The sequence below is a fragment of the Vulpes vulpes genome, chromosome 4, assembly GCF_048418805.1.
Source record: "Vulpes vulpes isolate BD-2025 chromosome 4, VulVul3, whole genome shotgun sequence".
Classification (NCBI taxonomy): domain Eukaryota; kingdom Metazoa; phylum Chordata; class Mammalia; order Carnivora; family Canidae; genus Vulpes; species Vulpes vulpes.
This window is the reverse complement of record NC_132783.1, coordinates 39,511,474-39,537,279: the sequence shown is the minus strand read 5'-3', so window position 1 is coordinate 39,537,279 and position 25,806 is coordinate 39,511,474. Positions and strand designations below refer to the sequence as shown.

The window sequence follows — 25,806 nt, the reverse complement described above, 5'->3', positions numbered from 1 at the left end:
AGCCCCATAGCACGCTCCTCTCCTAGGAGCTCATGCTCATGCTCCCTGTCATCATCTCTGTCTCTCAAATAAATAAAATCTTTAAAAACAAAATGTCAAGTGAATTTGTACCTGTCCCACTACATTTCTGTGATTGATTCTTAAATAATGGCATCATTACTTGAAGTGGTAATACTGTGCCAAACGATTTACAACTGCATAATGCTTCAAATTTTTGTTTGTTTGTTTGTTTTGACTGTTGTTTGGAAACAACCTTGTTTGGTGTATAATTATTTTTAAGTTAGTAGAATTTGTTCCGTAAATGCTCACTGAATTCTTTTTTTTTTTTTTTTTTGGAGTCACTACTTTGTTAGAAAGTGCAAGGAATAAATATGCATGAGGACTTCCTTTAGTTTTCTTCTTAGAGTTTTAACTGTTGTAGTGATTTTTAAAAAGTATTAATAGAATAGCCATTGCTGCCAAGAAGCTGACATTCTGAAATAGCACTTCCCTTTGGGCACCATACAGTTGGGATCATTTACCTGTAGAAAAAGTATATGGGAGGGGACACAAAGGTGAGGGATGGAGGAGGAAAACCATTTTATGGGCATAGCCTGCTGAGGTCAGTAACCTGTTATTTAGTGAACTCCAGTCTGACACCATTTAGACCCTGAGGAGAATCACATGAACAGGGAAGCAGCCAAGGCAGCATCACAACAGAAGGAAGCATCTATTGTTGTATGCTTTGAAGAGACATGCAGTGAGGATGGACAAGTAGCACTAAGGGGGAAGGAAGGACTAGATCCAGCAGGATAAACATAGCTTGTGATGAAAGTATTAATGACTTTTGATAAGTGATTGGAAGGAGAATGTATTTAAGGCCCCAAAGAAATATTTCTATACATGTTGCAAAGCTTGTACTGACATATACATGTTTATAGGTAGAGTAATTGGTTTATAGAGAAAAATGTTATTTTGATTTTGAGAGAAAGTGTCTGCTTCTAGGGTTTGAAATATAGAATAATTTACCTTTCACCAAAATGAAATATTCTGTTCACTGAATCTCTTACAAGCTGGTGGATGTTGTGAAGCATGGTAGGTAAGAGCACAGGCTCAGGAGGCCTGCCACGTACAAAATGTGTGCTAAGGGAAAAGACTGAGCATATGATAATATTTTGAAGATTAAATGACTAAGCATGCATTCAATAAATTTTAGCAATTTTTATCATCATTGTTTTCTCATCTACGTTCTGGAAAACATTGTAGAAAGTAGATACTATCATTTTGAAACAGTGAATGTTGATGAAGATTAAAATACCAGAATAGACTTTAAGAACAAGGAAAAATCTGTCTTTGAACCACATTATTTTCAGCAAGATTACAACTTTGACTTTGACTTTATTTCATTCAATTAAAAATGTAGATATGTGTGTGGGAGTGAAAACAATTTACAAATTAAATGTATTCATTGGCTTAAATGTATTCATTGGCTTTTTCTCTTTTTCATTGGCTTTCATATGTTTTTTTTCTCTATGGCTCTTATTTTAACTTCTGTCTCCAACAGTTACCTTTGTGTTTATTCTGTTTTGTCTTTGGGTGATTTTTTTTTTTTTTATAATCCCAGTATATCAGGTCAGAGGGAAAACTCAGTGTGTAAGCTGACACTGTTTTGCATTTTCTTTGAGAATATTTACCATAGCATCCTAAATAGTATGAAACTTTTCTTTCAGAACAGGTAACCAAATATGTGAGTCATCACTGCATTGATTTCTAAATGTTACTATTTTATAGATTTTCCAAAACTGAACAAAGCAAGGATCATTGACCATTGAACTCTGTTGTAGCAATAGACTTGTGGTCTCTTATGGGTATACATTCTAATTGTTGGGATGGTTTCTTTTTTAAGGGGGCTGTTTGGGGCATAGAAAACTGGAACTTCATGTTCTCCTTGATAGTCTGCCAGCTGGTTTCCAGCCAACCAGATAACTGCTTGTAGGGACATTCATTTGTGTAGGCCTCTTGATCTTATGCCAGCCGTTAGAGGGCAATACCAGTAAGCCTGCTCACACCATTCTGAACCAAGGGCACTGCTGTCCTGAATGCCTCAAAGTATAGATAAAAATCTGATACCACCTCACGGGACTTACAGCTGAAGTTCTGATAAAGCTCCAAGTGTAAGAATATATTATTTATTATTTAAGTTTTGCATTAGTATTTTAAACAGAAAACAGGAGGGCAAACGTATAGTTCTATTGTTCTCTATTCCTCAGTGTTTGGTCCGTAAGTAAACCCAGCATTAAGGAATCTAAACATATTTAGAAATAGCCCCTTTCTAGCTTTACCAATGCTTCTTTGACCCTTTCTCTAAACATAAGATATTTTATTGTCTCCAACCCTGACCTCCTATCTGATAATTATCTGGAATCCATAGGTTCTCAAATACATCATGTCAAGAATTTATTTTGTCACTTCAAATTTCTCTTTTAGAATTACCTCTGATTAATATATTATTTTACTATGCAATCAGACTCAAAGTTTAACTTCTATAATTGAGTCTTTTTCTCCCTACATGTACAATGCTATTAATATCCACTCCTTTCCCTGCTTGATCATTTTATTTCCCCTGCCACCCTCTTGTTCAGAGTCACCGCTTTATATCTGAACTACTGCAATAAGCCAGTATGTTGTATGTAATAATTTGTAACAGCTAAATCGTCTACTACTCCATACCCATGAGAATGGCTTTAAAAAAAAAAGTCAGGCAATGACAAGTGTTGGTGAAAATGAAGAAAAGCGGGGACCCTCATACATTGCTGATGGAAATATAAAATGGCACAGCCACTTTGCAGAACAGTTTGGCAGTTCCTTGAAAGGTTAGATATAGAATTATCATATGTCTCAGCAATCCCATTCCCAAGAGAATTTAAAATGTCCACACAAAAACTTAAAATGAATACCCTATGTTCAAAGCAGCATTATTCACAATAGCCTAAAGGTGGAAGCAATGCAAGCCCATCAATAGATGAATAGATAAACAAAATGTGGTATATACATGTAATGGAATACTATTCAGCTTTTAAAAGGAAAGAAATTCTGACATGTACTACAACAGGGACAAATATTGAGGACATTATTCATTGGCTAAGTGAAATAAGCCAGTCATAAAAGGACAAATATTATATGATTCACTTATTTGAGTACCTAGAATAGTCAGATTCATAGAGTCAAAAAGTAGAATTGCAGTTTCCAGGGGCTTGAGATTGAGGCCCCCTTAGTTGATTAAGGGGGATAGAGTTTGAGTTTGGAAAGGTAAAAAAAATTCTAGATATGGGTGGTGGTGATGATTGAACAACAATAAGACTGCTTAATGCATAGAATTATGCATTTAAAATATGGTTAAAATGTTAAATTTATGTTGCATATATTTTACCACTAAATCAAAGACTTGTAAATGAATCTTCATAGAAGCATTATTTATAATAACTAAAAAGTAGAAATAACCCAGATACCTATCGTCAATAAAGTATGGCATATCTATACCATGGAATATTACTTGGCCATAAAAAGGAATGAAGTACTGATTCAAACTAAAACATAGATGAACCTTGAAAACACTATGCTAAGTAAAAGAAACCAGACACAAAAAAGTCCAATTTTGCATGATTTCATTTATTTGAAATATCTAGAATGAGCAAACACATAGAAACAGAAGGGTGATTAGCTGGAGGAGGGATGCATGAGGACTGACTCCTACTGGGTAATGGATTTATTTTGGGAGTGATTAAATTGTTCTAGAACTTGATAGTGGCAATAATGGCACAATTTTTTGGCTGATGCCCACAGAACGGTACCTTTAAAACAATTAATTTTATGGTGTGTGAATTATATCTCAATTTAAAAAACCCGAAGTGTTAATGCATAACTTTTGTGATGCTGTGTTTCTAGAGATAGCATGTTGTCTGGTCTTGGCTTACTATTTCTAGCCACAGAACTTTGAGAAAATTAAAGGACCTCCCTTCTTACTCTGTAAAATAGGGATAATGATAACTACCTCACCAGATGTTTGTGTTAAATGAGGTAACATATGTAGTGCATCAAGTACAGTGTCTGGCATTTACTAAGAACCCAGTAAATTTACTAAGACCCCTTGAGACATGAGCCTTCAACAGCTCTTAGTATGATTCCAGATACTATTTCTGGATATCCCAAAAAATGACCCAACTTCTTTAGCCATTTATCACCAACTGTACCTTCTGGCTTGAATCTGCCTCTCCAGATTCTTCCAGTGCTCCTTTATAGAAATACATTCATCAGAATTGTCTCTTTTGAGTGTCCCTCAATTTACTGCATATTCTTATAGCTGTATCTTTGACTGAAAATGCTCTCTATCTTTCTCTGACTCTTACCCTACCCTTAGAACTCAAAAAGACTTTCTTCTTGCATTCAACTTTCTCCCTAATTTCACTTAATGGTCATCTCTATTTTTGGAGCACCCAGGGGTCTCACTGCATCTTTGATTAATGAAGCCTTACTTTGGTTATATTTTTAAAGTATGTATCTTCTTAGGTGATCAGATTAAAATCTATATTCACTCTCTTGAGCTAAAGTCCCTGAGCACAAGGGACTTCATGTTATAATGCTCTACCTTTACCATAGTATTTAGCACATTGCCTTGCTATAGTTTATTCTGAATAAACATTCACCATGTATAAGTTAAGTTAAGTTAGTGCTGCATCTCAGTAAGTACAAGGCCTTTAAATTAATGATTCTCAATGCTGACCACATCTTAGAATTACCTGGAGAGTAAGGCTCATTTTAGCCCAGCAAATCAGAATCTCTGCACATGGGGCCTCAACTTCTCACCCAAGTGATACTATTACAACCAAGGCTGAGAACCATTGGGTTCAGCAAATGAAGTAATATAAGCCAGTGGGTCCCAAGACTAATTGATAATCACAATCAAGATATGAGGATTGCTGGTTAGGCAGAGATGCTTTGGGCATTGCAAAGTTTTCTTTACAAATGTTAGTATTATATTATGGTGCATTTAGAAGTTTTCATTGCTTTGAGAAAGATCCTATAACTCTGGATTTTTTAACAACTAATGGTGTAGTTTGAAATATCCAGTAATGGGCATCTATAACCTTTTAAACTTGACATGATAGTTTTATACCAGATGTACGTCTTATTCCTTTTAGCTAACTTAAAAATATTCTAACTCTGTCTTTTCCAGGCTGGCCAACATCATCATCAAACCCTCTCAAGATTGTCTACTTGCCCTTACTCCTGTTGAGTTACCACACTTGGAAGCAGGAGATGGGCTCAGCAGCAGCCAACAGGCCATGATCCAGGAGGAGCAGTAAGGGATAGAGCTGCTGGTAAGACATTGGGGACAGTTGGTGCTTGGTTTCTGAGAAGTATAAACTTATTTCCAATTTAATGGGCAATCTGTCTTCTAACCTTCAACTCTAAATTACTCTGTAGTCTCTCGAATACCTTAATTATCTATGCCTAGGATACATGGGTTAGATTTTAAGATCTATGAATGTCTAAAGTTTTGTGCTGGCCTGTGTTTGTGTGTGTATGTATGTATGGATGGATGGATATGTATATACATTGTTTTCTAGAGAAAAAGAAGTTTTACATTAACTTCTCAATGTCTGAATTTTAATAAAAAGATAGCCATTCAAAGGTAACTATAAGCACAGAAAAATGTGATATCTATAACCACTTGTCACAGTATTTCTCTTCTCCACTTTTATCTCACTTGTAGGACTTTGTCTCAATTTGTTGAGGATCAAAAAAAGGTGATTATTTGTGGTTATTTGTTGATCAGAAAAGTGAGCACCTCCTGAGCCTAAATCAGCCAGTTTTCATGATGCTTTGGTCCCATAGAACTATCAGAAAATGAAAGTATACAATTATATAGGAAAGCCTATGTGATTTTTCACATGATTTTTCCAAAAATATAAATAAAGGTACTGGCAGAGAGGGAGATTCCAAGTACTTTTTCCTCTACAGCTGGTGTTAATAAAAATCAATTTTTTCTGAATGCTACTCACTAACCAGCTAATGAGTATCCCAACCTAAGGGTTATTTATCAAATCATAACCATTTATATAGATGAACAGAAGTCAGGAACATCTGATAACTGATATTTTTTCCAAAATATTTAAGATGGACACCAGAATGAATTCTGTGTGTACTTTTACCTGTACTTTGTCAGTTAAAATTATGGGGACATCTTGGAAAGAAAATGGAGGTTAGATTCAAAAAAGAAGAATGAGTCTTTTTTTTTTCTGTAACTCTTTTAGCAGGTAGTTCAGCTGCAATTTCACTGAATCTTGTTTATGTATGCAGCATAACAAATCTTCTAAAAGGCCCATGTAGCTGTAATCTCTGCTCTCACTCTAGAGGCCTGAGGATATAAGAATCCACTCTGCCACTTGATACTTCTTAGAGGCTGACCTGGTGCTGAGAAATCCTTCCCAGTGTGTCCTCAGTTAAACTCCCATGATTCCTAGATGTTGCCATTTTCAAGACAGAAGGCAACTACATCTGCCTAGATTACCTCTCTGCCCTGGGAATTTTAAGTCCCTCTGTAAGGGAAAGAGAACTCAGCACTACTAACTCTCAGAATGAAAATTTTCCCCTTGCATGCTAATATTTTTAGAGTATTCATTGTCACTGAAAATAGACTTCCTCTTTCCCCTCTCTTGCTGGAAAATCTTAGGTAATTATGAATAAAGCATTCTTTGCTTTTCCCCTCCTCCTGTAATGGATGCTTTACCTCTCACTGTGAGGACTGTGGCTACTCATTCTGTACTTGACCTTTATATGAGAACAGAGATACATTTTTAAGATGGAATTTTTACAATAACATAAGTCAGAATTTTTTTCTTCTTCGAGAAAAGTAAGTGGAGGTAAGAGGGAAGTGCAAAGTTTGGGTGGAAAATGTAAGAGAAATTACTAACAAGAAAAGAAGAAATTAAAGTATTAGCTATTTGTGTGTGTGTGTGTGTGTGTGTGTGTGTGTGTGTGTGTGTGTGTGAAAGAGAGAGAGAGATTAATTTCACAAGTAACTCCCAGAGGAGTTCTTCCTTCATATCCAAAAAAGAATATTATTTTGTATTTAGCTTTTTACATTTGGATAAGCTCAGCCTAGGAGCTATTTTCAGTCATAAATAAACCTAGGACTTTTTTTTTAAGATTTTATTTATTTATTCATGGGAGACACAGATAGAGAGAGAGAGGCAGAGACACAGGCAGTGAGAGAAACAGGCTCCATGCAGGGAGCCCTATGTGGGACTCGATCCTGGGTCTCCAGGATTATACCCTGGGCCGAAGGCAGGAGCTAAACCACTGAGCCACCCAGGGATCCCAGGACTTATTTTTAATAATATTTACTAGCTTTGTGTTCTTGGAGAAATTATTTAACCTCTTCAAGCCTTGTTTTATTTGGCAAGGAGGAAAATAGATCATAGATAAGTATAATGGGATTATATACATATATGGATATATGCACATATGGATAGCACAAGTAAATTCTAAATCTTATATTAGCATTTATTTATTATTATTTACTATTATTAGCATTCCTTTCAATTTATTTTATTTTATTTTATTTTAAATATTTTATTTATTTATTCATGAGAGACACACAGAGAGAGGCAGAGACATAGGCAGAGGGAGAAGCAGGCTCCTGTGGAGAGCCCTATTCAGGGCTAGATCCCTAGACTCCAGGATCATGCCTTGAGCCAAAGGCAAACAACCACTGAGCCATCCAGGTGGCCTGCTTTCAGTTTTTAAATAATAAATTCAATCAAAAAGTATTTCTTGAGTGCCTATCAAGTATCAGGCACTCTAGGAACTGGGATGCATTACTGAGCAAAAAAGTAAAAATCCCTGTACTTTAGCGTAGACTCTAGAGTGGCAGACAGATATAAACAAGATAAATAAAAATGTATTAGTGAGTCAAATACCAAGAAGTACTAAGCATAAAAAATTTAAGACAGAAAAAGAAAATTGGAGGGATGGTACAGTAGTAATTAAAGATGAAGTGGTCGGGAAAGACCTCATGAGAAGATTATTTTTTTTTTTAGTAAAAACCTTTAAATGAAAGTATACAAATAGACTATAAAGTCATTTGGAGAGAATAGGTAGAGAATGCCACAAAGACCTAAGGTAGTAAAAAGATTTCACAGAATGATTTAGACAGAGTAAGAGGATCTTATACAGCTAAATCATATACTATCTGTAAATATTTACACATATACTCAAGTAAGTGATACAGATAAAAACTTCAGAAGTTCAAGGAATAGTACGGTTCATCTAGACTAAAGCAGAGGAGGATTTCACAAAAGAAGCTGGCAAATGGTGGCCTGGATCTTGAAAGTTAGGAAGAAATTGGATAGTTGGCAAAAGGGTACAGACTTTCAGTTATAAGATGAGATTCAGTTGTCTGAGATTCAGTTGTATAATGTGATGTCTATAGTTGATAACACCATATCATAAAATTGAAATTTGCTAAGAGAGTGGTAGTGTTCTCTCTCTCACACATACACAAAATGGTAAACATGTGAGGTGATGAATATGTTCATTAACTTAATGGGGGGAATCCTTTCATGATTTATATGTATAACAAGTCACCACATTGTGCACTTTAAATATAGTTTTATTGGTCAGTTATACCTCAACATTGAAAGAAAATTGCTAAAGAAAAAGTTTTCAGTAAAGTTATTTTTATGTATCATAGTTCCATAGCCCTCACAGCCATAAAAACGGAACAACAAAACAAACAGGGAATGGCATCCTCATGGGGAAGTGGAAGGGAAACAGCATGAGATGAAATGAAATAAGGATGTTGGCTTTGAGGGCAGATGGGATAGGCAAAGGACAAGGAGGGAAGCAAAGGAAGGTGACCTTGTATAGAGATGGCAAGTGGTGAGAGAGAAGATAGAAATGCAGGTGAGGCCAAATTTTGTGAAGTTCTTAGGCCAGGCTAATGATTACTACATGCCCTCATACAAATACTGAGGAGCAGTGGAAGCAGGTGAGTAACAAGATGCATTCAGGTCATTAGCACTACTATTATTTTGACAAGTATGGAGATGGAAGAAGTGGTTGAAGTGATTCAGGAGCGAGATTATGATATTAGAGGTAAGACTGAAAAAAGAAGACAGATTTGATAGGGAAAATCCTGAGGATTTAATCACTAATTGCAAATAGGCTATAAGAAGAGTCAGAGTTTTCTCTTCAGGGTTTCAATGACAATTACATGTTGCCATTAAAGGAAATAGGAAAGTTGGGGCATATTGTGAGTTTGAATTCACAGTGAGCGAGGTGAGACAATCAGAGTAGGTATCCTTAAGACTTCTAAGGATAAAGTTCATACAATGTTTGACAGGCTGAATTGAGTTGCTAGGAGCAATTTTTTACTATGCATTGAAATCCATGTAAATAAGTTGGTTCAAAAAATTATATGAGAATATACCTATCCAAATGTTATATTTTTAAACCAAGTTGGAAGAACAGAAAATCATAAAAGTATTGATCAAAAATGGGCCACTGGTATCACCTTCCAATTGACTAATTTTATGGCAGGCTAAAGGGTACCCAGACATTATACATGACTTCCTGAAGGTCATGTCATTAATTGGCATTATTGGCAAATAATTGGCAATATCATTATTGGCAGAACCTGGACAAGAACCAGATGTCCTTATTCAGACTTACTACCCCTCTATGTCATCTTTAGGAAGTGTTAGTGATTTGTACTTTGCCATCTTGTTTGTGGAGAAAAGAGTTAGAAGGTTTAGATTTGCCCATTAGAATTCTCTTGTGGCCATTCTTCTAATTATTATGGACATTCTCACCCTTTCTTGTGAAACAGACCTTATTCATTGATAAGCTTCACTCTTTGCCTTGGTCATTTTCTCTCCCCATGATCATTGTTGATGTATCCCAATTGAAAAATAAGTCATCTTTCTATTTCATCAGTAGGTTGAGACAGACTAGTTACTTCTAATATTGTATTTTTTTCTGTTTATCTTTCAGAAGAAAATAGCTTTTTTATCTCAAATTTATTTTTATTTTATTTTTTTTTATTATTATTTTTTTATCTCAAATTTAAATCACCACCTAGACTTTAAATGAAGACTCCAAATGTCCTTTCCTTACAGACCAGTTTTATGAGCTGAAATCTATCATCATTATTCCAACAAACCCAATTGATTTATCCTTTGAGTCACAGGACTTTAAAACAAAAATAGATCCTAGAAATCATCTAATGCAGTGCTCTTCAAAGTATTATTCTCCTATCCATCTGTTACTAAATGTTTTTTTCTTTTTAATAACATGTAATTATCTAGCAGTGCATGTTAGTGTGTTTAAAGAGAACAATGTTTATTTTTCTATTTACAATAGTGTTACAAATCTTTATCTTTCTTTATTCTCTGCATTACACATGCCACATTATGATACAAGTCATGGCAGAACTGTGTGAAAGCTGTGTCTTGTGTATATTTTAAGGCCCAGATTGGTTTCATTGTCTCTATGTCCCAAGAGACGAAATTATAGAAGACTACTGACATTCTCATGGGATTCTGCTGAGAACTTTGGCAATCCCTGAATTCACAAATAGCACTGTAGCATTTATTTTCATTAATGACTATCGGCATGTGACCTATACTATGAGTTTAGAACAAGGAAGCCATTCTAAAATAGACTACACATTATGAAAGTTATTTTCACCATTCTTGTTTCAGTTTCCCCATCAAACAGTGAGGTATCAATTGTGTCCATTGCTCTCATAGGATATTTTAAGCAGAAATGAAAGTCTTGGTGAGAACACTTCATATTCCAAAAGAAAGTTACCATGCAAATAAAGGCATTAGAAATGTTTACCCATCTTTACAGATGTTAATCTGACCAAAGCTTTTTCTCAAAATGTGATATAATGTAGTCAATGCATTCTCCCCATATCTGTGTATGTGTGGGGGAGGCAGTATTCCAGGACACCCAGTGGATGCCTGAAATTGTGGGTGGTACCAAACCCTATATATACTCTGTTTTTTCCTATGCATACATATGTATGATGTTTAATTTATAGGCAGAGTAAGAGGTTAACAACAATAAGTAAAAATAGGATAATTATCACAATATACTGTAATAAAAGTTACATGAATGTTCCCTGTCTCTCCTTTTCCTCCTCTCCCTCAAAATACCTCATCTTTTTGTGATAATATGAGAAGATAAAATACCTACATGATGAAATGAAGTGAGATGAATGACATAGGCACTGTTAAGGTACTAGTGACCTTCTGACCATGTGTCAGAAAGAGGATCATCTATTTCCGGATTATGGATGACCACAGATAACCAAAATTGCAGAAAGTGAAACCAAATGGGATGGGGCTGTGAGGGAGGGGGACTACTGTGGAGTGTTATTCTTGGCTTTTTAAGTCTTGAGAAGATTGGGAGAACAATTAATGGGTTTCTTGGATAATCTGTGATCATATAGTCAATGTTATATATATGTATTGCACTTTTGTAATTCTTAAAGACCTGTACAGTCCTTGAATTTTCCTGGGAGACTTACAGGGACTTTAAGGGGAAAAAAAAAAAAAAAAAACCTTGGCCATCTTCACAAGATCTTGAATCCTCCTCCATACTTACACATGTGCACACACACGTTTCCTTAATACCTTTTGATGGATACCCATTGTTAAACTTTGTGAAAGCAGGAGAAGCTTCTCCCATCCCAGCCCCACAAAGTTTTTACAATTAAAGTAGGGTTAATCTGGTCAATGTAGAAATAGATGCAATGTGGGAACTCCTAGGGTCACCTGCTAACCCCTCTTTAACCAATATGGCCCCTGACAGCTCTGTGAACCATTGATACCTAAAGTACTTGGTTTGGAGAACCGTTGGCCCACAGGAAATAGATCAATCTGTGTGTTTGATACCTCTATCTAGCTCTGAATTACTCTTTAACCTCCAGGTCACCCTATTGTCCTTTAGATTCCATGAGGTAATTATTCCTTACTCTTTATAGGTCTTGCACATTCCATTATATTTCACACATTCAAGACTTTGTACTGGCTATTTCTCTCCTCTCCCCTTTCCATACAGATCCAGTTCAGGTTTCTCATCAGCAAAGCCTCATATTTGTGGCACTCATGTTCCTCAAACAGCACACTTACTATAATCATTTGTGCCTGTTTCTTTACAAACTCAAATCCCTAGGACAAAGGCTGGGTCTTCTCTTCTTATTCCTAATATCTTACACAGTGCCTAGTTACATAGTACTCACTCAGTCACACTCTTAAAAACAATTCACTTTGTGATCTTTTTCATATCTTTTATTTTTTCTTTGTCCTCTCTGAAATATACACAACACCTGCTCCATTTGGGGATGGGAGGAACTGTGGAGGGTGATTACTTGGAATTTCAAGTGCCTAGGCATAGCAATATCATATGCAAAGTTAACATCACTGCAGAGCTTGAACCCCACACATACTCAGTTGTAACTAGCACTTGTATAAGTAACATTTGATATCTGAAATATTTTTTTTCCTGCAGTGTCCTATCCAAACTAAATTTATTATGGTTGGGATTTGTGTTTTTATTGGCTATTTGGAAGACTTTAGGAATGTATTCAGTATTTTAATTCCAGTAGTATTGATGAACATAAATATTTCACTACAGGAAGATAAATTTGAAAGATGTAGTAAATGATATTTAATGTCTATTGGGTGATAAATTTAATGAATAAATACACTCAAGACCTTGTTTAGTAAAACATAAATTTGGAAAATGTTTTAGAAATTCCAGAGAAGTTCAGTTGATGATAGATTTTCTTCTCTAGCAGTTTTTGTTTTGCTCTGTTTTTCAGCCTTTGGGAGGAAGCGAAAAGTAGTCAATGTACTTCAGAACAAAGGGTCTTTGGGAGGCCATGTGTTTGGTGTTGCTGTCCAAGTGTTTTGTGATTTTAAGAAGACATAGGTGGGAATGTATGCAAGCTTTCAGGACTAAATCAATATGCTAGATCTTGAGAGCATTTTTGGAAAGATTTCTGAGCTCCAGGTTCCCTAACCAAATAGTAAAGTGATTATTAGAATCCATAGCTTTTCTAGATTATGAGAATTCACAGAGGAGAGTAAATAAACTCCTCAATTAAAATGCAGAATTGAACACTTGGGCATATTAAATGTATTTCACTTAGAAAAAAATGTATAGCCTTTTTTCATATTTATTAAAAGTATAAAACCAGGTGGTCTCAAAGAGATTTTATTTCCCTTGTTCAGTTTCATACTTTCTTAAAGTAAAATGTAGTAATTTTTTTTGTTTGTTTGTTTAACTTGTACTTTAGTTGTCCCCTTCTTAGTCTCAAAAGTTCTGCCTTGTCAAGGTGGGTCACTTTTTTATACATTTATAATTGAAGATCACTTTGATACTTATTATACTAGCAAGTTTTCTTAGAGTAGCAAGGTAGTAAAGCATTATCTGAATGAATGCCTAGCACATAGCAAGTATTTAATAAATACTTTTTGATCTATAGGATTGTCATCCTATCATCCTATAGGAAGAAAGATAATATCAAAATATTTTTTTAGATTTTAGTTTTTATTAATGATGTACAAGATACTTCCCTTCACTAACATGGTATATACAACTGGGGTTTATCATAAAATGCCTACTTCAAGTCTTTATCAAGGCCAGTTTAAAGAAGGCAGATGGGAAAGAGAAGTGGACAGGAGATAAAGCAATTTACTGAATTTATGAGACTCAAAATATTTACTAAATCTGTAATTTTACAATTGCAAATTTCTTATATTACAAAATTGCTATTACTGTCATCAAAGAAAATCATTATTTCCTTTCATGCCATGCATAAATTGTCTTTATTGCCTTCCTAGAAAGGACTAGTCTAGCCCCTGATTGGGTTCTTCTAATAATGATCAACTCACTGATTGAGTACATTTATAGGAAGTCCTACATGTTTAGTGTCCTGCTGAGCTACAATCTGCATTCATTAAAGAACTTTGGATCCCTTTTTCATGCAAAAGTCCTTTAAATATTTGATATTTTAAATACCATCAGATCATACTAGGGCTCCCTTCTAGTTGTCTGGATACCTCACATCTGTCACCCTAGTCCTGAAGCACGTTTACTTCCTTGCCTGCGAGTCCATGCTGCTTCATCACACTGAATGGCAGCATACATTTTTTTTTTTCACACAAGCAGCTGATAAACCAGATCTCTTCCATCTTTACTTTGCTACTGTGATTATCTAAGTCACCGTTGAAGATTTTAACATTTAATTTATTAAATTCCATTATTTTTAGTTCCTCTTTTAAGCCTAGGCAAATTTATGAAAATCTATTTCCATTCCATGTGTTGTTTATAAACACATGCTTTCTTCTCTCTTTCTCATTTCCTGTATAATTTTGTAAAGATGACTTCTTTGATATTACTGATATAATTTCTTTTTTTTAAGTGGATAATCATTGAAAGAACAAGTCATATATTCTCAATTAAAATCTTACCTAAAATTTAGAACAACTCTATTTTTAACTTTCTTCTCTGGAAAATGGAGGTATTGGTATCTTACTTTATAGGAGAAAAGGATCTACTTTCTTGATATAACACTGTACTTTTAAAACTTTAAAAGTTAGCTTTATATTTATAACCAGCAGCATAATAGAGGTGGCTCCCAGAACCTAGAGGCAGCTGGAGAAGGATAAGATGCACTGTGCCCACCACCCTGCACCATGTCCTCCTTCTTAAACAAATGGCAGATATTGAATTGGCAAGAGGACTTACTGGAGTCATTTTAAGGTATTTGTTCAGTGAGTTGAACACAGTGATGAATCACGATCCTAAGGATGTACTAGAAGTTAGGCTTGAACATGTAGAAGCAATTTTCTCAACTCTGAATTTGTGATTCTTTTTGTCTTTACTTAGAGACGTTCCATTGGTTGTCCAGATAATGTATTTTTCATCTTATTTTCCATATAACCAATTTACCAGGTATAGCAGGACATACACCTGATAATAGAGAATAGAAACCTAAGAATGTTTAGTCTAAGTCACCTTAGAATATCATGGCCAGAATGATATAATAAGCACAGCTAGTATTGATATGAAGAATTGTGAATTTGTTTTTAGAGGACATTAGAACTAATGTATATAAGCTTTGAACATCCACTCTTGTTTCACTAGGCCTCAGCTCATCAGGTATTTCTATTTGGGAAAATCTTTTCAATACTTTTATCAACATAGGAAAAGTTGTATTTATGTATAAAAAATATCTGCTAACTCCCTAATCTTTATATGTTCATTCAACCTCTAATTACCTTTTTACTTAATTCACATTTACTCCCTTCTGCTTTTTAACTGTTCATTTTCCTCCCTTTCTGAGAACACTCTTGTTTATCTGATATGAATACACACACACACACACACACACACTACACACGCTTTTTAAATACTGAGATCATATTCCTAATCAAATGAGAAGAAAGATTGACTTCATCAGGGTGCTTTTGTTGTATTTTATGTACATGAAATAATTATGTCTTAAGACATTTGGTAATATTGTGATTGAAAGACCTGTTGCTGAATCCTTCTACCCCTGGAAGATTGATAAGAATTCCCTTTAAATTCAGTTATTCAGCTGAATCATTTGAGTACTTGCAAATCAAGAGTTTATTTTGGAGACATTACATTTGATTAATTATTAAAATTTGGATGAATTGACCTTTAAAACAAAATCATTTATTCAAAAAAAGCCCCATTTTTTCCAAATATGAAATGGAGAAGAATTCTTTTCCTATTGAAGTGATTAATACTTATATTGGCTGCTCTATTGTTTAATGCAAGGGATTTCTTAAAAAATTTATGGAAAGTGTAAGTATGTTTTTGTGCATTCATAATAAGTAACACAACAGATGTGAGGCAAAAAAAGGATTTTAAAAATGATAAATAATGTATGCATTGGTGCTATGCTAATTTCTGTTCCCATTTCAGTGCTCAATAGCTCTCTGTAAATAAAATGACCAGTTGATAACATTTAAATTAAGAACTTTAGTAAATGGAGGTATTGCTTATATATGAGCTTCTTAAAAAAAAATTACTGAGGGGGTTTCAGGACTACTAATCATGGATTACATGAAACAAAATATAAGGCAATAGAAGGTCACCTTCTGTTGGGGATAGAGTTGAATTCCTGCCAATATAGTTAAATATTGTTTTATTAACAGGACACCTTCATCCAACATCTGTACATTACCAATTCCTGCCCTCCAGATTTGTGTGACCATGGAAATTTCTGCATATTTCATGAGATATTATGAAATATGTCTCCAACTTCAGTCCTTGACATATTATGAACATAGATATATGTCCAATGAACTAGATCCCAGAGAAATAAATGAATGAATATACATACTTTTTCAAACGTTATTATAACTGAGGATTTGTAAAAACTGTGGATAAATAAAATGTATTAATCTTACTTAATGGATAGATGATGCTGCAAGTAATATGAAAATCAAATTAATTCTGTTTTTCCTTGCCTTTGCCTTTGAGAAGCCTGAGTTTTTGAGAGGTTAGGTGACTGCTTCAGGATAGCCCTGGCTCTGCTTCTCAGATCCTTGGAATGCATTCATAGCAGCTTTCTACCCACTCTTCCATATAACCTCTATCTTAAAGTCTGTAATTCACAATTTTTAATCTTTTTCATAAACTGATACATTGTTATTACAGAAATTACTAATTTTTCTAATTACCCATTTATCTCAGATACCTTAGTGATTGTTTTTCTTCTCTGAAATCCTGTATTCCTTAAAGGCAATGAATTGTCCTCTTCTGAACGACACTTAGTTTAGTAACATCGTAACATGAATTGATCATTCATGGCCACATTAAGCCCTTATTTTGAACCATATTTTTACTTACTTTTTATAATGAAGCCTAAGTATTTCTTTTTTTCTTCATTACCTGTAATTTATTGAAGAGAAATTCTTTGTATTTTAGGTTCCATAGTTTTGTAATAGGATTACTGACATCAAAATAGTGGATACTGTAATAACACAATAAAGATTTTTTGTATCGATTTTTTATTTACATTGTAGTTAGTTTAACACATAGTGTAATATTGGTTTCAGGAGTACAATTTAGTGATTCATCACTTACATATAACACCTAGTGTTCATCACAAGTTCCCTCCTTAACTCCCATCACCCATTTAGCCGTAAAGATTTTATTGTGAAGAAATGGAGTGGCTGTTAACTATAGCAGGCAAAATGAAAATTTAGTAAATGCAAACATTTTCTGGAATGAAACAGAATACCAGTAAACAAAGGTACCAAATATAATTGGTTACCTGGACAAATATTTTTCAGTGTTTTAAGAAATGTCAGTGCAAACATTTGAATTGTGTAGTCATCCACATAAACTGAAAATGACTTAATGAAGTTTGAGCTCCTAAAGTAGTTGGACTTCTCTTTTATCCTTATTATGATCCCTAACATTGTGCTTGCATAGGCAATCAATAAATGTTTGGCATAACCATTATTCGTCATTGATTTACTGAATGAGGAAGAGACTTGGGAAAGTGCTGTCTATCAAATGTGACTTTGAAACATTTTATATGATTTGGGAGGAAAATTAAAGCATGCCATATGATTACACTATATTAAGATTACTTCCATTCTTACACAGACCATATAAATTTGTATTTGGCCTATATAATTTCACCAGAATACACAAAGCACCAAATTGGTTTAGAAGATAATTGGACAAGGATATGGTAGAGGAGAGTTTTAAACTATGGATTTACTGGAAAATAATCTTGTTTCTAACTGTTTAAAATCTTAAATAATACTATAAACAGTTGGGAATTGAATGTGCTTTGTGTCAGAGAAAGTCTTTGTATATATTTAATAGCACATTTCATCACACAGAAAGGAGTGCCTGGCTCTGGGAAACACACCTGCCTGAACTCTTAATTACAGTAGTGATGCTGTCAAGCAGTAGGCTTGACCAAAAAGAAAGCCATAATTGAGGATGTTGAGGAATGTTTTAGGCAAGATTTAATGAGTTTTAATTATACTAAGAAATACACAACCTCTATGAAGTCATCCCCAACTCCTTGAAGCAAATTTAGCCCCTTTTTACATCTCAAAAGCATGTTTATAAAAATCTAGTAGAAAACTAATCATGTTATTTGTTTATGATGTTTTAAGCATGTCTCTTCCTCAGGGATAAGAATCTTGAATCCTTCATACATATCAGGCACTTAATAAATATTCAAATGCATAATGGGTTACTATTGCCTAAAAATGCAGAAACCATGTAATATGAAATATACAGCTGACAGAAAAAAAGTGCTCTCAGTAATTCAGAATAATTTACGTATAGAAAGATCTTTAGTAATCCCTTCTTTTTCTGTGCTTTTTAAGATTGAAATAGAGTAAGAATTATATATTTCTTGGAAAATTGAAAGAGTGTCTGTGAGAACATTTGAGCTCTGGCTCTAATAATCGCCAGATAATAATTTGAAAGATTAAGAGATTAAAGATTAAAGATTAAAGATTATGTTCCAAAGGCATAAATTTATTTAGGCATTATGCATCTTTTGAGTTTATTTTAGCAATGTATATTTCCCTATACTACCCTTCTATCTATCTAGGTTTTCTAATTTGTTTGTTGAAAGTGTATGGCATTTTATTTTTTAATATTCCCTATATCTGTGTTTATAGCACATCTGTCTACACTCATTTGTGTGGGGTTTTTTTAATTGCCTTAGTGATTATTCTACCACTGTATTCCTTTTCAAAGAATTTACTCTTGGATTTATTAAATCTACTATATATGTTTTTGTTGTTAATTAATTCTCTTATTATTAATTACTTTTCTTTGCTTAAGTTTGTTTTCCTAAATTATTGGCTCAGAATACTTATGTCATTTATTTTTATTCTGTTTTGTGTTGTGAAAGATTATAAGGCTGTGGTTATAATTTGGCTACAGCTCATGCATCTCAAGATGTGCTATATTCATTACCTGTTTTTCAGAAATTCTTTCTTTTAAAGTTTTCATTTTAAAAAATAAAGTTTTTATTTCTTCTTTGAGCAAAAAGTTATTTAGAAAAAGAAAAATCTTTTCAGCTTATTCTCTATTGGACTGATTTTTTGCAGTATGAACTCTTTTTTTTTCTTATTTTAATTCTGTTTTATATTTTCCTGTGGAATTATGTTATCTGGCTCTATTTTCCTTCACTTCTTAATTTCCGTCTTTTTTCCAATTTAATCATCCATCTGTTGTTTCAAAAAGTACCTGTGAAAACTTCCCTTGGCAGGACAAGGCACAGGAGATCTATAATTTATTTCTAGAACACTAAGCAAATCATTTCTGAAAGCATGCTCTTCTACTTCTGTTGAATAATAATGTTAATTTTTCTTTTAGTTGAAATTCTGGTTTTTTTCACAGGTACCATTTTGGATCTACTCCTATATCCTTGAAGGAGGGCTGATTCACCTACTATCACAAAAATGTGATATTCGAAACATTATTTTACGGGGTCATTTAGAACATTATTACTGTAAAACATTTTTTCTGTTTGTTGAAAATATAGCTTACGATATCAGCTCCCCCCAGCCTCCAATCTGTCTTTGTATTTCTCTTTCACTTGTCAGGGTTTCTAGTCCAGGTTCATAATTTGGTTTTGTCTGATTTCTCTCCTGTCCTTCCTTCCTCTTTCCTCCCTCCCTTCCTTCCTCCCTTCATTCTCTCTCTCTTTTCCTCTCCCTCTTCTCCTCCGTCTTGCTTTCTGTCTTATTGGTGCTTCAGTCCACTTAGTTGGGAATAACTCTATCCCATTGGGCTCCCCTTCCGCCAGTGAGCCCTTCTAGTTTAGGAAATTGAGCACTCTTGTCAAGATAAGCCCACGCTAAATGAGAAGCCAGGTTAGAAGAGACTCCTGCTACCCACAGGTGTTCTGTTTGGTGAGTTTGTGCATTATTTCCTTTCCCTACAGCTACCTTTGGCTGCTTTGTGATTAAATAAGACATACCTGTTTCTCCAAAGCCTCCCTCACCTTTAGCTCTTCCTCTTAGGAGGGAACCTTTTGGATGAGAAGACTGTCACAGTGAGCCTGCCCCAAGAGCTTGTAGCTCAGAGAGAGAGAGAGAGAGATCATAGCACTTTTGGGTTTCTATTGTGTTTCCAGTTTTCTCTTACCTGTGGTACTAGGGTGGAGAGCTTCAGTTACAAACTCCTTGTCTCCTGATAGCCCTGTCCACCCCAACCTATGCCCTCCAAATAAGGGGTACTGGGGCAGATAGTGTTTTCTTTATTTTCCACAACTGGCTTAGGAACAGGGACTGTGATTAGACTTTTAGTGTTCACCCTTAATATGGACTCATCTGCAATTTTCCATAAATTCTTCAAACTCTCTGCCTTTCAGCTGGCACTGTTCCCTGGTATTTTCATGCTGATGCAGGATATTTCCCAATCTTTGTTTTTCTTTATTTCAGTGATTCACTGGGAAGAGGGCTTGGATGTCTGCTCTTAATGTTACTACTTCTCTACAAGTCTTCCAGCCTAATTTTGTTCATGAACATGATGAAAATTAGCTCCTCAAATGGATTTAATATTGGATGCTGCTTTCAAGGAAATTCAAAATAGAAAGCAAGCTTTCAAGAAGAGAGAATAATATATCAGCCAGTCTCACAAGGACAAAAATAAGCCACATTTTCTGAAACAGGTTTTGGAGTAAAAATTTTTTTAACACTTCTAATTTAAGTTGAACTCTTCAAATGAAACTAAAGAGCTAAAACCTTTAACTCATAGGCATTCTAAGCATGAATTTATGGGAATCTATAAGCTCCCGGGAAATTTTACATAAATTTTGCTAGGAAAAGGGGACTGGTTCCTTTCATAAGATTCTCAACAGGATCTCAGAGCTTAGGAATGAATGTTGAAAATGTATAAGAAAATTAAGGCAAAAGTTCATTATCTTACGAGTTTCTAGTTTGGGTAATAAGCCTAATTCTACAAGAAATTGCGTTAGTACAAACATGAAAACTTTAAGCATGAAAACTCTTTTTACTACATAAAAGGGGAGTAAAGAGCTGAAACCGGAGTGCAGAAAACTAGACTTGGTATGATTTGAAGTACATCCAGAATAATCCACAGATTTTAAACAAGATCCTATATTGTGTAGTTCCTCTGGTATGCTGAAGGGCGAAGGATGAAGGAGTTTTAAAGAAAAGTGGAGAGCACTTTCTCTTGGCTTCAGCTTCATTTTCAGTGTCTGTATTAAGGGAACATAAAAAGGAAATGATTGGTCATGATGGCAACTGTGTACCTCTATGGTTGCAGAGGGGAAAAGAGCCTAGCTATTTCCCTGTAACACAGCTTTTTCTGCTAAAGGTATTTTACTAAAAATACCTTCATTATGCAGTTAGGCATTAGCATAATGAATAAAGCATACTCTTCTAATGTATCAGAATATTTTCCTATACTTTTGTTTGTTTTGGTGGACGGGTAGAACATATTTCTACAAAAGTTGTGCTAATTGATTGTTCAATTTATGAACAACTGCCCAGGATTGAGCAGGACTCCTCAACATATTCCTCCACATTACATGGTTAAGTCCTCTGAAGAATCAATTTCCCAAATTGGGAAACTCTGGTTTTCTCGTTTATTTTTATCATCTAATTCTTTTTCTTACCATTAAGTGAAGCAAAGGACACCGAAAGACCTGATTTATTTCTATGAGCAACATGTTAAAGACCTAATTAGGACATTTTTATTTTACTCTTTAACCCTTTTATATTTCTTGAATATTTTCCAATCATAGAATAGTTGCTGAGCATGCTCAATTTTATTTACTAGCTTTTAGGATGAAAAAGAGTAAAAGAGATGCCTGGGTGGCTCAGTGTCTGCCTTCAGCCCAGGGCGTGATCCTGGGGCCCTGGGATCGAGTCCCACATCAGGCTCCCTGCATGGAGCCTACATCTCTCTCTGCCTGTGTCTGTAACTCTTTCTCTCTTTAAATAAATAAATAAATAAATAAATAATCTTTTAAAAAAGGTAAAATAGGAGTGTATAGGACACAGTGGCGAGTACACAGTATTTCCAATTAATTTCAAAGTTTGGGATTAATTTAGCATTAATTATGTTATTTAATGTCTTCCTGTTTTTTTGGGGTTTTGTTTTTTGTGGGGTTTTTTTTTTTTTTTTGACATAGTGACCTGCCATAACAAAGAGGAAACAGCAGGAAACTTGGTACCAATTAAAAACAGTCTCCTTCCACCAAAAAACTGAACTGTCAGCAAATGTAATCTCAAATTCAAATACTGATAAGTGTTTTAGAATGAAACAGAAATAAAGGAACAAAACTATTAAATTTTAACGTCTGCTGGAGAACAATTAAAATGCATGCCATTTTAATTAAGTTTGGTATTTAATAAGTTACAACTTGCTCAGCAGAAGTATAAATAGATACCTACTTCATGGTGCATATGTTTGGGTGGCAGGCCGCTTCCAGCCAAATTGAATACACTGGGATGAATATCTGCATGAATATTGTTTATACATTCACCTTTGGTGTTCATTCCAGCTATGAGTTATTCAACCACTGTGATTAAGTTTATACCAAAAAACCTCTAAGTTAAGTTTGCATCTGATTAGCAGTATTTGAAGCTTGAATTTTTCTAGGATGAGTCAAGTATAATAACAGGTTTCTGGATCCAAACAAGTCTTCAACCTTATCTGGAACTTAAAATTTGAACTATCTGTTCGTACTGTAACCAAGATGCTCTGGATAACCCTGGACACAACCCACCGATTTTGGATTCTTATATCACATGGTCAGTTAAATTGTCTTCCAAGGTTAGAGGTCTAAATACTCTGTGTCCATTGATTCAGGCCCATGGCTGACATGATGTGCCTCTAACAGCTCTCTTTTAACTAAAATAGTACACATGCCAACTTGGTTTGTCACAGAACAGGACAGTTTTTTGTGTGTGTTTCTTAATGAAATTCAATATGTGACTTTAGTCTTCTACAGTGAATAAAAGATGTATTTAGGAAAATTCAAAAATCTTAAACTTGTAGCTAGCTATGAAATAAGTATTTCAAATAGAAACAGAAAACCTAAAGTTTATTTCTTATCACCTGGAAATACCAAAATGCTAAGATCTTCCCTATGTGGTTGGCATAAAGTATTTAGATACAGACATTTACTGACATCTCAGGTTTGTTTATTTACAGTGGAGTCTATCAAGAATAATCATATCTGTTCTATTTTCATTCAGTCAACAGGCAATTTTTAAGTGCTTGCTGCATACCTGTGCTAGGTTTTAAGATGGGGAGGGAAGGTAGATTTGCCTGTAGAGATTTCAGAAATAACTGAGCCAGAGGACAAACCATGTTAGTGATAACTGGAGGAGTTACCAAAGGTACTTAGGCTCCAAACTGCTATGAAGTCATTGCACTTTTATCCAATGTGCTAAAAAATAAGTGAAACATTTTTATTATAGTTAAGTAGTTTTTTGAGGGTTTGTATTTGTGAGTGTTGGGATCTGAGTTGAAAATAAACGTGTATGGGAAGAAATTTGTTTTTCTTGACTGCTAATTCAATGACTACATTTTATTTTTTTTCTCGGTAATACCTTATGTATACCTGACAGTATTTTTTCTCTTTATAGAAGTGTGTTGCATGTGCTAGCTTTTAGTATGCTTAGTCACTAAAATAAATTTCTATGTTAAAGGTATAACTGCTAAATGCAAATCTTAAGATTGCTAGGAACCAGTGGGAAAGTGAATGTGTTTACACTGTCATTCATTCAACGTATATTGAGTATCTGCTTCTGCCAGGTATTGAGTTAAGTATTGTAGTTATAACTAGGAAACCAGCTCTTATCCTGCAAACTTAAGTCTGAGGGAGGATGCAGGTAGGAGATAGGTAGATACAGTATAATGTGTTAAGTGCTGTGATGAGGAGAAATATTATTGGAACACTCTCAGAAAAATCATTCAAGGTTTCCTAGAGGAAGAATTGTCCCACACTAATACCTGAATAGAATAAGTGAAAGTTAATTTGTCCAGAATGTTAAGGGTGAATAGGAGAGAGATAGGGAAGATTTGTTACAGCGAGGGACCACATATATAAAGATACAGGGGCAAAGAGAACAGGGAATGTTAAAGGGACTATACATTATATCAATAATAGGCTAGGGCAAATGGGCATGAAAGAAAATCCCAGAGAGGTGGCCAAGGCTAGATACTGACAGTTTTAGGGTCATATTAATGAATATGGGTGGGAAGAAAGGGCAGTGATGGTTTTGAGCACTGGGCTTTAGTATAGAGGATAGGTAGAGGATGAACAATACCAGAAGCAAGAAGTTCTTTTAATGGACTGTTGTAGCGAACCAGGAATGATGATGACAGCAAGAGTCCTGATAGTAAAAGTGAGGATATGGATAATTTATGGAGTCCAGAAACAGAAAGTAGAACCTGTTAAACGTGGTATTTAATGGGATGTTTGTATAAAGAAAGAAAGAACTAAATATCCAAGGCTTCTTAAGTTAATGAGTAGATGATATTACTACCCACTAAGATGGGGAAGAAAATACAAAACAGGACAAGTTTGGAGTAAAAGACAATGAACTCACTTTGGGATACACAAATGACTACGAGGCTATTGCAAATTCGGACTGAGAACTCTGCTGAGGACTTGAAGTGAAGATCTGGGATTGATCTCTACCTAGAACCCATGGGACATAAATGGGTTATCAAGCAAATGGTGATTCACTCTTTTTGGCTACCTCTTGGATCACCTTGCTGTCTTTTCTCTCTCTTTGCTCTCTCTAATTCAAGAGTTTTCTCAGCCCCAATTATAGGCCATCTCCTCTAACAGTATCATCACTTAAGATGATTTCATCCCGTCCTATGGCTTTAAATAGCATTGATAGGCTGGCACAGTTCGAGGTTATCTTCAGCTAAGCCTTCTTACTTAACCCTTGACTTTTATACCCAACTGCCTGTCTAATATATCCACTTGAGTGATACCATGCATTTCAAACTTAGGTTGTTCAAGACATAACTTATAATTTTCCCATCAGTCTTATTACTTCTGTTACACTTCTATCTCAGTAAATGGTACCATCTTCAACCTTGTAGCTAAGCCCAAACTAGGCACTCTTTTGGTTTCTCCTCTTTCATTTATTCCCTCACATTCAATGCAGTTCCCCCAAAATGCCATCTAGCTACTTCTCTGTATTTCCACCACTGTCAGCCTAGTCCAGGATATCATGGCCTTTCTCTTTGATTACTACAGTCTCCCAACATTTATTCTTAATGCCTTCAGTTCATTCTCTACAGACTACCAAAGTGACCTTTTAAAAGTTCAAGTTAGGCCATGCAACTATTCTATATATAATTCTCTGATGGTTTCCCACTGGATTTAAATAGTAATTATAGTACTTTACTGCTATCCAGCCTTTGCAGACCTCTAACCTCATTTTAAAATCACTCCCTCTCTATCTTTCTGAGAACCAATCAGACAAGTTTCTCTGTTCCTCAGATTACCAAACTCAGTTATGCTTCGGTGTCTTTGTATTGTCTGCTCCTCAGTTCATCCTACTGTTGGCTTTTTTAGTTAGCTCAGATAGATATCACCAACTCAGAGAGTTAACTTCTCTAATTAGCCCCATTTTGGTTGTCTATCCTGCCATTCAGATTTATTTCTTTCATAGCACTTATCAATCTACAATTGTCTTATTGCTTTATGTGTTTGTCTAAATAAGCTTCACT

At 34.8% G+C, this 25,806-nt stretch overlaps 1 protein-coding gene across 3 annotated transcripts in view; it reads left to right on the top strand.

The window, feature by feature from the left end:
• Window positions 1-25,806, top strand: part of TET2 (tet methylcytosine dioxygenase 2) — a 123,590-nt gene that overhangs the window by 32,845 nt on the left and 64,939 nt on the right. For all 3 annotated transcript variants that reach the window (XR_012001033.1, XM_026017573.2, XM_072755539.1), the window contains exon 2: window positions 5,213-5,357. The gene's annotated coding sequence lies outside the window, so the exon portion shown is untranslated. The remainder of the gene's footprint in view (window positions 1-5,212; window positions 5,358-25,806) is intronic.